We start from the raw sequence: 15,848 nt of genomic DNA on the forward strand, positions 1-15,848 counted from the left end.
AGTATTCTGCATGGCTATTTTAGCTATTTAGGCTTTTAAAATTACAGTATGTTTATAGGCCTGGTGTATTTTTCTAGTCTCTGTACCTTATCAACCACAATTACCATATTTTTCCCGTGTATAAGACATGCCCTGTTTTAGGGGTCTCCAAATAAAGAAAATGGGAGAAGATTGTATCCATGTATAAGACGACCCCCAATTTTAAACATTTTTTAAAAAGAAAAAAACCTAGTCTTATACACGGAAAATTACGGTAATTATCACTCTTCTTCCCACAAACTCTCGGAAGTTGCTCTAATTCACCTCTCTGCTCTAATAATGAATGGTGTACTCCTGATTCACCATAGCTGCTACTTCTTCCAGGAGCTTTTCATCCTAGAAATTATCACCCATGGAAGATTCTGTCTCCCCAATGTACCTCCTGTCCAGCAGCCAGGGCTTCTGAGGAGGAGCTCAGGGTCTGAGGCTGGAATCTGGCCCAGAGAGCTCTCTGGTCCTTGGTGTCCTTAAATCCCAGAAGTTCGTCAGGCATGAAAAGAAGTGTGCAACATTATCTTCCCATGACACTTGCTTTTAAATTTTGTTGCCATCATCTTTGCTAGCACAACCAGCAACAGAAGTAATCCTAATGTTCAACAGTATGGGTTTCCTGGTGCCTAAAACCTAAAACCTCCCAAAGCATTCTGCCCAAGAAGAAGACATTCAGATGGCACGTCTGATGACACCTGTCAAGTGACAGGCTTCCATTTTAGACAGAGCAGACATAGCATAGTCAGGAGTACAATGGAAGTCTTGTTTTCAGCATAGACAGGCACAGAGGGCAACCAGTCCATCAACAGTTCAACTACAGAGATCATGTCAGGACAGATAAGGGTGGAAGTGGGTAACGGCCGGGTAAGGATAGTGGTTGTACAATTTATTCCAGTCACTGTACAACAGATACTTGTTCCAGCCAGGGTTCATCAAGCACAATGTATGTCAATTGCTGAGACTGCAGCAATTTAGGGTCACACAATTTTCTCCCCAGTATTACTCAACCAACAAGAATTACAAACCTTTGCAAGTGAAATGGTTCATATACAAAGGTTTTAATTTCCACCTTCTGTCAGCCAAGGTCCTCAAAGTGCCTCACAACATTCGATAAAAAGAAGCACAATAAAATACAAATAAAAACTGCCAAGAAGCAGCGAACGATGCAGCTGGAAGGACACTATATATCATAAAAACGGGAGATCCTGTATATGCTAGTAGCAAACACATTCTCTGAGTGTGGATCCTTAGCCCAGCCTTGGCTGGGGAGGGAGGGGTATAAATTATTATTATTATTATTATTATTATTATTATTATTATTATTATTTAGCTAAGAAAGAGACCAGGCGGCTCAGGGAAACTCCAAGGTTTGAAGAAGTGCAAAAGTTTTTGGGGTGACCTAAGGGGGCAAAAAGACCCCAGCGACCCACGAGGGCTGAGCATGCTTTGGCCACAAAACACAGAAAAAAGGGTATCCTGGAAAAGAGCAGGGCTGGCTCACTGTCAGGAAACCTTGAATAGGAACACTCCACATGCCAATATTTGTTACAAATCCCATGTTTAAAACTAATACTCAGTTGAAATCTTAAAAGGCCTGGTAGAAAATAAATGCATTTAATGTCTCTCTTAAAGCACTAATTGAATCAACCAGGAAATCTACTCTGGGGAAAGTACTCGCAAGAAGGGGAGCCGCCTCCAAACTAAGTTTGTTTCTGGAACAGGTCAACTGTGCCTCAGATGCTATAATTTAGCACCAAACCTATAATCCTATTCTGTGGTCACAACTCACTAGTGTGCTCCTCATTTGGAGGTCTTTAAGCAGAGGCTTGACAACCATATGTCAGGAGTGCTCTGATGGTGTTTCCTGCTTGGCAGGGGGTTGGACTCAATGGCCCTTGTGGTCTCTTCCAACTCTATGATTCTATGATTCTATAGATAGTTCCTGACAAGGCCACACTGCTACATTTGGGGCCGGCTGAAGTTTCTGAACTGCCATCCTCAATGTCAGTCTGCAATAGTCAAGAACGTACCAGGAAATGCACAATAAAGGAAAGTTCCATATCAGACATCTATGAGAATAAGAGCTGCACCCTGATTTGTACCAGTTCTGCAATATGCAAAGGCGGGAGAGATGGGGAATTCTGAAAAATGAGCAGTTTGCTCAGTTTTGGCAATTTCCCCCTCAAGTTTGTGGTCGAACACACAGGAAGCCTGGACCACGTATTCCAGTGAAAACTCCCACCGTTGCTTTGGCTGCTGAGAATACGGGGGGGGGGGGGAGAGGGTTCCACTACTACTACTGTATGTGTTCCTGCAGTACTAAATGGGAACAGACATTCCCACCCAATGCAGATGTGGGCATCAAATTCAATCAGCAACCGTTTGTGTGTCCTTGTGCAGCAGCTCCTGCTCATTTTATAGAGGTCTTGCACAGAGAAATTTCCTGATAACAGTATCCTACAGTATATTGGAAAAGACCCTGATGTTGGGAAAGATTGAGGGCACAAGGAGAAGGGGACGACAGAGGACGAGATGGTTGGACAGTGTTCTCAAAGCTACAAACATGAGTCTGACCAAACTGCGGGAGGCAGTGGAAGACAGAAGTGCCTGGCGTGCTCTGGTCCAGGGGGTCACAAAGAGACGGACACGACTAAACGACTAAACAACAACAACAACAACAACAACAACAGTATATTGGTATTTTCATTCCATCTTTTGACAAAGCATACTCAGAAAAACTGGATGGGCTGGGCAGGCGCAGGAGAATAGTTGTTTTCTCTTAATTCAGATGATGATTAGCTTAAGGCCATCACTGTGAATGCATCTCTGGCCCAATTTTTATAAGCATCAGTAAGAATCAGCGTTAATGCAGCCTGTTTCTCAGTTCTGCTCAGGGCTGAATTAAGAGACATGTTTCTACGCTACACACACAGTTGATTTTACTGTCAGCTGCTGCAGTTCTTCTCAGAACACAGGTTATCCAAGGCTGCCTTTAGGAAAGGAAATCCTAAAGAGAATTTACTGATTTTTCAGAGGGCAGATTGGGGGGGGGATACAACATGTTAGTTTACGTAGGGGTTTTGTAGTTCCATACAGAACCTCTTTCCAAATTGCCTTGTCTCTGTTACCACTCTGGGGAGGGCAAAGCAAGTCTAGCTCTGCAGCTGCCCTAAGTTCTCTATAAGACATTTGCAGAGAGTAATCAAAAATAAGAAAATGCTACATAACATGCTTTCCCCTACACTGCAAAAAAGAACTATGAAACTCTATCTGCTTTGCAAGAGATGTATTTATTTCCCACCCTTTCTCCCAACGGTTGCACAAAATAACACAGAACAACAATACAAACTAGCATTAACACAAAAACAACATGCATGATGGGAAGTGCCATAGCTCAATGGTAGACCATCTACTTTATACACAGTTCATCCTAGGCATTTCTGGGCAGCACAGGGGGGAAACCCAGTCACAAACTCTGAAGAACCTGCTGTCACTCAGTGTGGACAAAACTGAGCCAAACAGAGCAATGGTCCGACTCTACAGGAGGCAGCTGATTATGTTCCTAGTAACACTGTCAGCAATAAGGCTGATTACATTTCAAAGGCCTGGGTAAACAAAACAGTTTTCATCTTGTGCTAAATGAGGTCATGGTTTCCTAATCAGGGGGCCACCCCTAACAATGCCCTGTCTCACATTGTCAAGCAGCCAGAAAGGGCAGTCCACGTAAAGCACATTGCAGTGATCAAATTTGGAGGATATTAGTACATGGGTACCTGAGGTCAAGATGTTCTACTCCAGGAATGACTATAGCTGGACAGACCAGCTGGATATGGGAAGGCATTCCTCCAGCAATAATGTGTAACCAAGGTGCACTCTCAAGCTGCAAACTTGGTCCTTCAGGTAAAGCGCTATTCCATCCAGAACTGACCAACTCCCTAATTCCCAAACCTATAAACCACTGATCCACAGAACCTCAGACTTCCTGGGATTTACTTTCAGCTTACTGACCCTCATCCAGCCCATAACTGAGACCAGAAGCTGGTCCAGCATTTCAACAGCATCTGCTAATTCTGATGAAATGCTGGCATAAAGCTGGGGGTCATTTGCATATTGGTAACACTGTTGACGCCTGCTTCTTGGGAGAAAAGCAATGACAAACCTAGACAGCATCTTAAAAAGCAGAGACATCACCTTGCCAACAAAGGTCCGTATAGTTAAAAGCTATGGTTTTCCCAGTAGTGATGTATGGAAGTGAGAGCTGGACCATAAAGAAGGCTGATCGCCGAAGAATTGATGCTTTTGAATTATGGTGCTGGAGGAGACTCTTGAGAGTCCCATGGACTGCAAGAAGATCAAACCTCTCCATTCGGAAGGAAATCAGCCCTGAGTGCTCACTGGAAGGACAGATCCTGAAGCTGAGGCTCCAATACTTTGGCCACCTCATGAGAAGAGAAGACTCCCTGGAAAAGACCCTGGTGTTGGGAAAGATGGAGGGCACAAGGAGAAGGGGACGGCAGAGGACGAGATGGTGGGACAGTGTTCTCGAAGCTACCAGCATGAGTTTGACCAAACTGCGGGAGGCAGTGGAAGACAGGAGTGCCTGGCATGCTCTGGTCCATGGGGTCACAAAGAGTCGGACACAACTAAACAACACAACAACAACAACAACACCGTTGTTGTTATTTTCAATTTTCAATTCTGCCCCGCCCCCGCCACCCAGAAGCGTCATAGAGATGCTAAAGGTTGGAGACAAGACTGAAGCTTGTGGGACTTTGTGAGTGTGACTGCACGTTCCCATTGCCATACCTGGCTAAACATCCCAAAGTACCCTGAGAGCTACCTATGTGGCTAAGAATGTGAATTTATTTAAAGACAATTATGAAAAAACTTGGACAGAAGTGAAAAAAGATCTAGAAATATGGTCAAACTTGAAGCTTTCCTTGTTAGGTCGAATTGCAGTTATAAAAATGAATGTTTTGCCAAGAATGTTGTTTTTGTTTCAAACATTACAAATAATGGATAAAATGGACTGTTTCAAGAAGTGGCAGAAAGATATATCTAAATTTGTCTGGCAGGGCAAGAAGCCCAGAATAAAATTTAAGATATTAACGGATTCAAAGGAAAGAGGGGGGTTTGCCCTGCCAGACTTTAAATTGTACTATGAAGCGGCAGCTTTCTGCTGGCTAAAAGAATGGCTGCTTCTTGAAAACACAGACATTTTGGATTTGGAAGGATTTAACAATATTTTTGGGTGGCATGCATATTTGTGGTATGACAAGGTTAAAGCGCATAAAAGTTTCAAAAACCATATTGTCAGAAAAGCACTGCTGAATGTCTGGGTTAAATATAAGGACTTGCTGGAAAATAAGACTCCAAGATGGTTATCACCAATGAAAGCTAAGGCAGTTAAAAAGCTAAATATGGAGTCGAAATGGCCAAGATATTGGGAAATCTTGGAAAAGGAAGGGGACAAACTGAGATTGCAGAGTTTTGAAAAATTAAAAGGGAAGGTGAGAGATTGGTTACATTATCACCAAATAAATGAAGTGTTTAAACTAGACAGAAAAATAGGCTTCCAGGTGGAAAAATCAAAATTAGAGACTGAACTGTTAGAATCCAGTACTAAGAATTTGTCAAAAATGTATGATCTGCTGCTGAAATGGAATACACAAGATGAAATGGTAAAATCAAGTATGATTAAATGGGCTCAGGACATTGGTCATAACATCATGTTTGCTGATTGGGAAAAGTTGTGGACCACCGGGTTGAAGTTTACGGCGTGTAACGCCCTAAGAGAAAATATAATGAAAATGATTTATAGGTGGTACATAACCCCAGTCAAGCTTGCAAAGATCTATCACTTGCCTGATAATAAATGTTGGAAATGTAAAGAAAAGGAAGGTACATTCTTTCACCTCTGGTGGACGTGCCCGAAGATTAAGGCATTCTGGGAAATGATTTATAACGAACTGAAAAAGGTATTTAAATATACTTTCCCCAAGAAACCAGAGGCCTTTCTCTTGGGTATTGTCGGCCAGGGGGTGTTAAAGACAGATACAACTTTTTTTATGTATGCTACAACAGCAGCTAGAATACTTATTGCAAAGTACTGGAAGACACAGGATCTACCCACACTGGAAGAATGGCAGATGAAGGTGATGGACTATATGAGCTTGGCAGAGATGACGAGCAGAATCCGAGACCAGGGAAGAGAAGCGGCGGAAGAAGAATGGAAAAAGTTCAAGGACTATTTAAAGAAATATTATAAAATTGGAGACAGTTAGAATGATGTTGGATTAAAACAAATGGTTACTATTAGTAATGGTTATGACAAAGAGAATAAGGGTGATTAGCATAAATTTATAATAAAATAAGGCAAGATTTCGCTGAATAATTGTAAGAATTTGGAATACAGAAACGGGAAGTAAGAGGAGGTCGAGGAAGTAAGGTTTAGAAATTGGGTTATGAAATGGTACTTGTTTTATGTTTTATTATTGTTGAATGTTTGTTCATGTATGTTTTGTTTCTGTTATATAAAAAATTGTTCAATAAAAATATTATAAAAAAAAAAAAAAAGAGAGCTACCTATGTGGCGTTAACAGAGGTGCTTCATGCAAGGGAAAAGGATCGGTTGATCTGTGCAAATAAACTGTGGTCCATCTGAGATCGGTCTGAATAGTCTTTTTGTCCATGCAGTTTAGCAAATAGCACCAAACAGAATGTGACAAAAGCCTAAGTGCCTATAAGGCAAAGAATCTGAGATTTGCTCAATAAGAAACAACCTGACCAGTCTTAACGAAAGATCCTGAGAGCTACTGCAGACCAGTGCGGATGCTTGCTAATGCAGGATTAATATCTTTGCTTAACCATGTCACTTGCTAGTACAGTGGTACCTCAGGTTAAGAACTCAATTCGTTCCAGAGGTCCGTTCTTAACCTGAAACTGTTCTTAACCTGAAGCACCACTTTAGCTAATGGGGCCTCCTGCTGCTGCTGCTGCTGCTGCGCGACTGGAGCACGATTTCTGTTCTCATCCTTAAGCAAAGTTCTTAACACAAGGTACTATTTCTGGGTTAGCGGAGTCTGTAGCCTGAAGTGTCTGTAACCCGAGGTACCACTGTAAAGCTGAGTTTGTCACTTTGTCTCAGCCTAACCGACCTCACAGGGTTGTTGTGAGAATGAAAGGGGGGAAATGTGCACGCTCCTTGGAGGAATGGCAGCAGACGAATGGAGCAGCAAGTAAACCCTGCCCAGCTCCAAGAGGGAAGGCTGGTCACTCATTCTGTATGAACACAGCCCCCCCAAGAGCTTCTAGATAAAGGCATTGCCGAAACTGGACATAATCTGTTTTTGGTTTTTATTAGATGGCAAATTAGAAAGGAACCAGCAAGAGGCCTTCAGGATTTGCTTGAAAATCCTGCATGAAACTAGATGCTGTGTGTGCCCTGGACTATTGAAGAGCAGCCAGGCCATCATCCCCTGTTGCAGCCAAATGGTGTCACAAAGGATCAGTATTTACATGGATGACTTTAAACACATCCCTGGGTCTCGTAGTAAACATTAGCACTGATAAAGAAAAGGATCACTGTTTCTTTTAGTGAGCTCTGAACAGCTGCCCTGTACAGCTCTAGGGTGCTGCACAGCTGCTGCATTTGTGTGTGTGTGTGTGTGTGTGTGTCAGAGGCAAATTGAAGAGGTGGTGACTGCTTGAAGACATCAGAGAGAGATTTCAGGGTGTCAATTTCACTTTCCTGGCTCTATTGAATTTCTGCAATCTGACCGTTTAATCCCCCACTCCGTCCCCACCTTGTTAAATTCAGTTCTATGGAATATTGTTACAAGTTAATTAAACAGTTGTGCTCTATCCCATTTCAACACTGAGGTGGAAATGAATACAAAGCTGAAGTGTGATTACCTTAATCAGCCTGAAGAAGAAGAGCCACCAATATCTGCAGCACTTCCCTGCCTGATCGTGTACTTGCCACTGATCCTTACTCACCACAGGTGACCAGGCAAGTGCCTGTTTGCAAGCCTTTTTCTAATTGTGGAGCTGAGGTGGGGGGCTAAAAACCATAAAATTCTGATATCTAGCGCTATTTTTCTAGAAAAAGACACGCCAAAACTCACCATGACTGACTCCCTTTTTCTCTGAAAGGTGCCAAACTGACTTCCAGTGAGTTTGGGCTGAAAAAAGTCCTGCTGATACCCAAATTTAAATTTTGGTGAAGCTTGACAAGATTGCATGAAGGGTGCCTTGGGGTGAACCCAGGGTGAAGAACCAGCTTTCCAAGGGAGAAGTCAGTTTTGCAGAGTCACCACATTGTGGGACAATGTCAGATGGGGAAATGTTTCTAATGGTTTGGTGGCCTATCACCTGATGGAATATTTGGCCCTTCCAGATGACCCAAGGCTGAGGTAGATGACTCTCAGGTCTGGTCCCTGCAATCCAAACCCAGCTAATGCTGTCAGTCTGTTATTCCTGTTTGTTCTTGCAGCTGCCAAGTTGAAAGTGGACATGCCTGACTTATCTTCAGGGGTGATACTGAAGGCAAGCAGTAAGTGGAGGCCTTGCTTGTGAGCATCTAGACATCTGGGCACTGCTGAAAGTAGATCTCTTCTCAAAGCTGCACCTTGATGTGATCCAGCAAAGAAGTTCCTATAGTCTTAAGAGAAGACTGCCTCTGCCTGGGATGTTTCTCTCACTCTGTGCTGAGCACGGCTGTTGCAAGCAAGAGTGAAGGGAGCCATTCTTTGGTGGAGGCCAAAATTCTTCATGGGTTCGACTGCATGAGGTCTGTGACCAGTGGCCACTGGATAAGTATACTGGTTGTCACAATCCAACCTGCTGAATAGTTGATGTTTACAGTCCCAGGGGATGTGGCATTTGTTTGGTATCTACGTCTGGAAGTCCGATAGGGACACTCAAGGCAGCTTCATGTCTGACAAAGAAACAAACCTGGATTTGCCGCTCAAAAGGGAGCTGCAATCTGACAAATGTATGACATATGTGTCTGCAGAAACACATCAGGCAATAGGTGCACAGTCTGAGCATCTTAGGTGTACACCAGAAAAACCACAATGTGTGAACTGGACCTCAGCTTTACTGTGGTCACTAGGGCTCTTCTGTATCTCCTGTCTGCAAATGGAATAAGGATTTGGCCCAGCTAGCTTGCTACCCTACCAATCCATGTAGTTTTCAGGTGATTCATATGATTTCACACACAAGCATTTCCACAACCTGCCCTTGTGAACATTTGTTCATTTTTTAAAATTAAAAAACCCCAACATTTTTGAGCTTATGGAAGTGTTAATGAACAATCCACATGAACTTTTTATCTTGCCAAATTTTGGGTTTTTTCATTAGGCATTAAGAGCAAAGTAGTTTTTCTTGTTTTAGCATAATCATGCCAGATTGTTTGTCATGAAAGCTGTTGAAGGAAATAGGAAACAAGTCACTATCTTAAACCAAGGAGCCTACATGCCTAAAATGTGGTCTTGTGGTGAATTCTGATCAAAAATAAACCACAGTCAGAAGCTTCATTGATTCAGCTTGGAAAAAGCTGCATCTAAGAAGTAGACTCTACCCTACAAGTAGAAAACATAAAACCCTTATGCCACAAAAAAATGTTCACTCTTCAAGGCGCTACAGGACTCCTTGAAAAACTGGCCAGTCTTCTCTCATTTTTGTAACAGAAATTATTAGAAAATTAAAATAAATAACTTACTGTTCAAATGCTACACATTCCCCATAGGCCTCCAACAAAATAGAAATGGAAATGTTGTTTAAAACTTGAAATTATATAACACATTTACATGCAAAATCTGTGGAATCAATTTCAGGTTAAATGTTGTTGTTTTTTAAAATTAAAAAAAATCAACCTACATAAACTCCACCATACAGTATCTATGCTGATAAATGCCTATAAAAAGTATCTTTCAGATAGAGCAAGCTAATAATACATAAAGCACATTAATATATCAAGTAAATTAAAAAGGACACTGCAAATAAGAGTAAAAATGGCAGCATCAAAACAATTTGCTATATGGGCTTTACTGGCCTCTTTCCAAAACTCACAGGAATTATTCTGAGGCAAGAGGAAAGAAGCTCAAACTGCCTAAATAAATCAGCTGACCTGACCATATATTCTCAGCTGCTTGGAGGAACAGAAATGGTGCTGATAATGACATATAAAACAACTCCAATGGTCAGACCAAGGTAGAGCAAAACATAGCAAAGGCCTGCATCTCTTCTCAGGAGTAAATGCAAAGGAACAAGGCAGCTTTCTTAGCACACCAGCTCATGCACACCTATGCTGGGTCTTTTTGACAGCCCGAAATAAAAGAAGAATAAACTGCCCTCTCATTTGCAAAAGCTTTCCAACCTGGTTGGCTGGAAAATATTCTTTCACTCCAGCAGGCAGGCAGGCTAGTGGTTATTTGCAAGCCTGAGGACAAGCAACAGTACTGTACAGATGGATCATCTATCCTGTGATAGATACCAATATCACAGGGGTAAATGTGACCTCAGTCTCCAAACTGCTACTGTTAGCATTCTAATATAGGATAGCGTTAAATGTTTCAGGACTTTATAGAAAACAGGAATCAAATGGTGCACTGAGCTGCAGTGGGATGCAGAATATGCAAGCCATGTTTTGCAGTTCAAGACACCAATCCTAATTACATATTCAGTCATCTACCTAGCAAATCTCAGCACCAAGATAACCAATGAGGAAAAAAGATGCACACAGAGACACAAAACAAGGGGGAGAAATGGAGAGTGGATTCTCTAGGATCAGCTGGTTGTCAGGTCTTGCTTAAGTCCCTTTCAAGGTGCTGGCCAAGATGGAAAGGGACTTAGGAAGAGACTACAATTAAGGGGTGGGATTTGGGAAGCCCCTTTCAGAGTGCTTCTGCCATCCTTTGAAAGGGGCTTCTTCAGAGGGTCTCACAGAGCACTATGCAAGACACATGTAGGACAGGAAAGTCATCAGACGTTATTTCTATATCAGCTGATGGGCAGGTAGGTGGCTCCCTGCTCTCGGGAGAACTCGTCATGACAGCTTTCTCTAAACAATTTTGTTTGTACATGTCTCATGCTCACATGCTGCATCACTTCTCCCCTCCTACATAACCATCCTCTCTAGCTGGGTGCCTTTCTGAGGCTGAGATAACAGAGCACAAAATATCTTCAGTACAGAGCTAACATCCTGTGTTTGGTTCCAGGCAACGCTTGTTCGGCTCCTGCAAAAACTCATTTCGAGTACTTCAAAGCAAAATAGTAGTCTGCATTGTCCTAGCAAGCAAAGAATAATGTTCCAGGTAACCACCATAAAGCGCAAAGCAGCCAAAGTGGGCATCTCTCCTCTTATCCTTATAGCTACTCTGTGGCTTGTTTTGCACACTGAGCTACACCAAACTGCAGCTTAGCAAGATTACAGGAGCATGAGGACTCCTGGAAGGGAGCTTGCAGGCACTTTGCTCCTGCCCAGTCCTTTTTGCTGCTGGACAGTATTGTGAACGTTTGTTCTTGCTTGCAATTAGTGAGGCAAGAGCTTAACCACGAATCCTAGTTGGAAGATGAGCCAAGCCAAACCTTGGTACAGCACAGCGCAGCAGCAAAAAGGACTGGCCAGGGCAAAGCGGGTGTGAGCCCAAACATTCATATGGTCTCACTAAGTGCCAGTACTTAAGTTGCCTCTTCAGATGTTGCTGCCCAGCAAGCATGGCCAACGGCCACAGATGAGGAGAGTTGTGGGTAAGCAGCTCCTGGGCCTATGGATCAGTTTTTCAGGGAGATTATGGATTCCCACCACATTAACAAGCTTGCATGTGCTGTTCGTCATATTTTGCTTGCCAGAGGAGATTGAAAGCTTGCACCTCTATCCCCTGAGATACAGTACAAGGTGACATGAGAGGGCATTCTCTATAGTGGCACTGAGACTCAGCACCAACACTGATGGAGCTATGGACCCAAGAGCATGGAATAAATAGTTTAAATAAAAATAAGAATACAGCTATGTCAGTTTATTGTTGATTCATCAGTACTCTGGAGTCGTGTTTGTTTGCAGTGTCCACACAGTACCACCCTCATCAAAATGGCACCCCATTTTCTTCCCCATTGAAATATGAGGAATACCTAACACATTTTTAAAAAACAACCTGCAGAAATGATAAATCCGAATTAAAGGGAGGAGATGTGGGATGGCGTTTTGATGAGCAGGACATCATAGAGATGCTGCAAAAACTAAATTGCAAGCATGAGTGGCAACAAACCCACAATAAACTCACATACACAAGTGCACTACCGTAATGTGAAGGCATTATGGTTTTTCTCATTCATTTAAAGAGACCAGAGAGGTATGCGTTTAGGCCTAGTTAGATACAGTCATGAAATGGCACCTGCCAGAAATCCTATTATGAATGTGTGCTGAGCTGCAATAGGCCCCCTTTCTGGATGTGTCACCCCCCTTCTAAAAGTATGGAGGAGTAACACTGAAGGCATCCAGAACTGCGTAAACAGCACAAACTCTTCCATTCTGGGAAAAGGAGGACCTTCTTCTGCCTGGGAAAAGGTGGAAGCACCATGGGAAAATGAAGGAAGACAATGATTGGATGAAGGCTTTGTGTGGATACTTCATTAAAAGTTAGTACATATAACAATTTCACATGAAAGGCAGGCATGGAAGCACCCAGTGTTGTCTCTGGTTAAAAAGAGTTTGCAGGTTTCTGAATTACCCCCCAAAAAGTTACAAACCTATGAAGAGACATTACAGTGGGATGAGCATGCACACCATTGGCAATGATGCCTATCTTAGATCACTCTTCAGCTCTCTGAAATAACTATTGTCTCGGAACACAATAGACAATAGAACTCAGAACTACCACACTTGAGTGTCATTTGAAAGAGTGGAGGAACCACTTTGTCCATGTAGACAAAAACTAATCTGTATTAAGATCATATGGAAATGGCATAAGAATGTAATTTTGGTTACTTAGATCTCCCTAGTAATAGATTCATCAACTACAAAGTTTTTAATTTTACAAAGTTCTGAGAAACTGCTCTTCTTTCCCTATGAACAAACCAAGCAGGTGGTTAATAGCACACAGAAAACCAACATGCCAACGAGAGAAGGGCTCTAGGCTAGTCTTCTCCTTGATATACCAGTTTTCTATGTGCAGGTAATGCATTCCTTCTAACGAGCCTCCACCTACACTATAAAATGGTACCCTTCAGGCACAGGTTTCGCCACCTTAGCAAGAACCAGGCCAAAACTGTAACAGGCAGAATAAAAATAATCTAATCTCCAGAGGTTTTCCAGTGCTGCAACTGTCCTGAAATAATAATAAAAAGATTCTGAGCTTGTACAGAGTGGCTCTCCTTAGCACCCAGATCACTGCAACCAGCCACCGTTTATTTTACTTGTGCAAAGATCCTCCAAGTCAGAGGGTCAGACCCAACATGGCTGCTCACTGAAGACACAGACAGCACTTTGGGGGGAGGGGGTTGCTGGGACACAGTGCAGACATGTGCAGCCCCCCTCACACACTTACTGTGGTTTGGTTCATGCCCAGATAGGGCATGACACATCAAAACACAAGATATATTTACCCTTTACAGTTATTTACTAAGATATAGTTCCAGTCACCTTGGTACTTTTGTCCTCACTGGTCAGCATACTAGAAGGCAGAAGGGGGGGTGTTACCGTATAACAAGGTAGAATCCTGCCTGCCTGCCTTTCCCTTCTATGTATTGACTTGTGTAAATCAAAAGGCTGTAAAAGAATGAAAGCGGAAAATTCAGGGAAGGGGCCTCAGGGACTGTGTGCCGACAGATCTTGCCTCCCCCCCCCCTGCAGAGGACACAAGACCACCTGAGCCCCTGTGTTTTGGGGGTTTGTCCCAGTCCTCCAGCTCCCTCTCTCTGCAATCTCCCTGCCTGACGCAAGGGGCTTGCTCTGAAACGGCCAGGTTTGAGGACTGCAGGCCAGATCAGGTGCTGTGCACAGACAGCAACATGCTGAGGAAATGAGTAAATATTGCTCTCCCTCTGGCGGGAATGAAATCAGAAAGTGGAACCGAAGGATCCAGTGTGAATCATTTCCATTGCACCTGCTACCGTCAGGGAAGGTGCATAATTTATTCTCCCTAGTGAAACACATGCATAAGGATCCTCAATTGCTGCTGCTGCTGCCGCCACCCAGCTATTGCTTGACAACCGCTTCTCAGGAACCTTCTTCCCCAGAAAATGAAAGATAAACACTGCAATGGAAGGGGAAAGGGAAGGGGGTCCTCAGCGAGTCTGACACAGACTCCAGTTTTCAAGATCTATTACGTAACACTGAAGCACCTAGAAAAACACCAGAAAAATCTAGAAGCCGTAACTAGGAAGAACCTAAAGATTCCCCCTTCACATCCACACATTCCCCCCCCAGGTGCCACCTTCCACCCCCCTCGTGTAGGTGTGCAGCTTCTGTTTGCAGGAAGATGCTGTTTATTTGCCAGCAAAATCTTTCAGATTTCTCTGGGGTTGAGGGGCAGAAAGGGAGTCGGTTTTTTAAAGCAAGATCTATTAGAGCAGAAGGGTGCACATCTCCGAGCAAGAGGTCCACAGGGATCCGTCCCTTTAAATGCAATTTCAAAGAATGCCATCTCTCTCCTCGCATGCAGGCGCCTGTTTGTTTCGAGCGCTCCACGAGCTCCGAGAGCCTTTCGCCCGGGGCCGGCAGGGCTGCAGCAGCGAGCAGGCAGCCGGGATTTCTCTTCGAAGAGGGCGGTCAGAGGCAAAGCCCGGCAATGTTTAGACGCCAACTTCAGCAGGGGGAAGCGCCGTCTCCCTCCCTCGCCGGCCCTGGCACGCCTCGGCGCTTTCGCTTTGCAGCCCGGGAGGCGGCCAGCCAGCAGCGCCTTCCCAGGCGCGGGCGCCCAGAGGCAGCAGCAGCAGCAGCCGGCGCAACCCGCGCGCGCTGGGGCTGCCGGCGCCTCTCCCTCCCGCCCGCCCGCCGGTCGGACTCGGCAGCCTTCCGCGGGCGGGCGCGGAGCTGTGGGGGGCCGGCTGCCTGGCCGCCGCCGCCGCAGCCCAAAAAAGGCCACCGGGGACCCGGAACTGGCGGGCGCTCCTGGGAAGGCGGCGCTGCCTGAGGCGCGCAGTCCCGCCGAGCCCCGCTCCTCGCCCCGCTTACCTCTCCGCTCGGACGGGCTCCGCTCCGCTCGGCTCCTGCCCGTCCGCGCTGCCCCCTCTCGGCCCCGGACTCGGGCGCGCGGAGCCCCCGGCAGAAGAAGCGTCCGCGGCAGCAGCGGCGGCGGCTGAGCGAGGCGCGGCGAGCGCGGCTCTGAGGCGGCCGGCCGGCTCCGCCCTGCGCGCCCGGCATTGGCGAAGGGCCGTCGAGGGGCCGGACGCGGGACTCCGCCCAGCCAGGCGCCTGCCGTGGCCCTCGGCGCGCCCTCCCGCGGCCCCCGGCGGCCCGGCGGGCAGGGGAGCTCGGCCCGGAGCGCTCTCCCCGCGGGCAGCAGGGGGCTGCGGCACGGAGCGTCTCCAGTCTCTCCAGCCATCAGGCCCAAGAAGGTTTGGGGGTGCGTTTTATATTGTAATTTTATGTCCTGAACCGCCCTGAGATCTATGAGGATAGGGCGGTAGACTACATAGACATACATACCTGCATACCGCACTACCTGGGTCTTGGCTTCCTGCGTGGTGGCGCAGCCCCGAATTTAATAATAATAATAATAATAATAATAATAATAATAATAATAATAAATTTATATCCCGCCCTCCCCAGGCGAAGCCGGCTCAGGGCGGCTAACAACAATAAAACAGTACAA

General features: G+C 45.0%; 1 protein-coding gene across 1 annotated transcript in view; it reads right to left on the bottom strand.

The window, feature by feature from the left end:
- Window positions 1-15,337, bottom strand: part of TPPP (tubulin polymerization promoting protein) — a 53,075-nt gene extending 37,738 nt beyond the window's left edge. Inside the window, exon 1 of the mRNA XM_053361495.1 lies at window positions 15,209-15,337. The gene's annotated coding sequence lies outside the window, so the exon portion shown is untranslated. The remainder of the gene's footprint in view (window positions 1-15,208) is intronic.
- Window positions 15,338-15,848: the final 511 nt, after the last annotated feature.

This window comes from Podarcis raffonei, chromosome 13, assembly GCF_027172205.1.
Source record: "Podarcis raffonei isolate rPodRaf1 chromosome 13, rPodRaf1.pri, whole genome shotgun sequence".
NCBI lineage: Eukaryota > Metazoa > Chordata > Lepidosauria > Squamata > Lacertidae > Podarcis > Podarcis raffonei.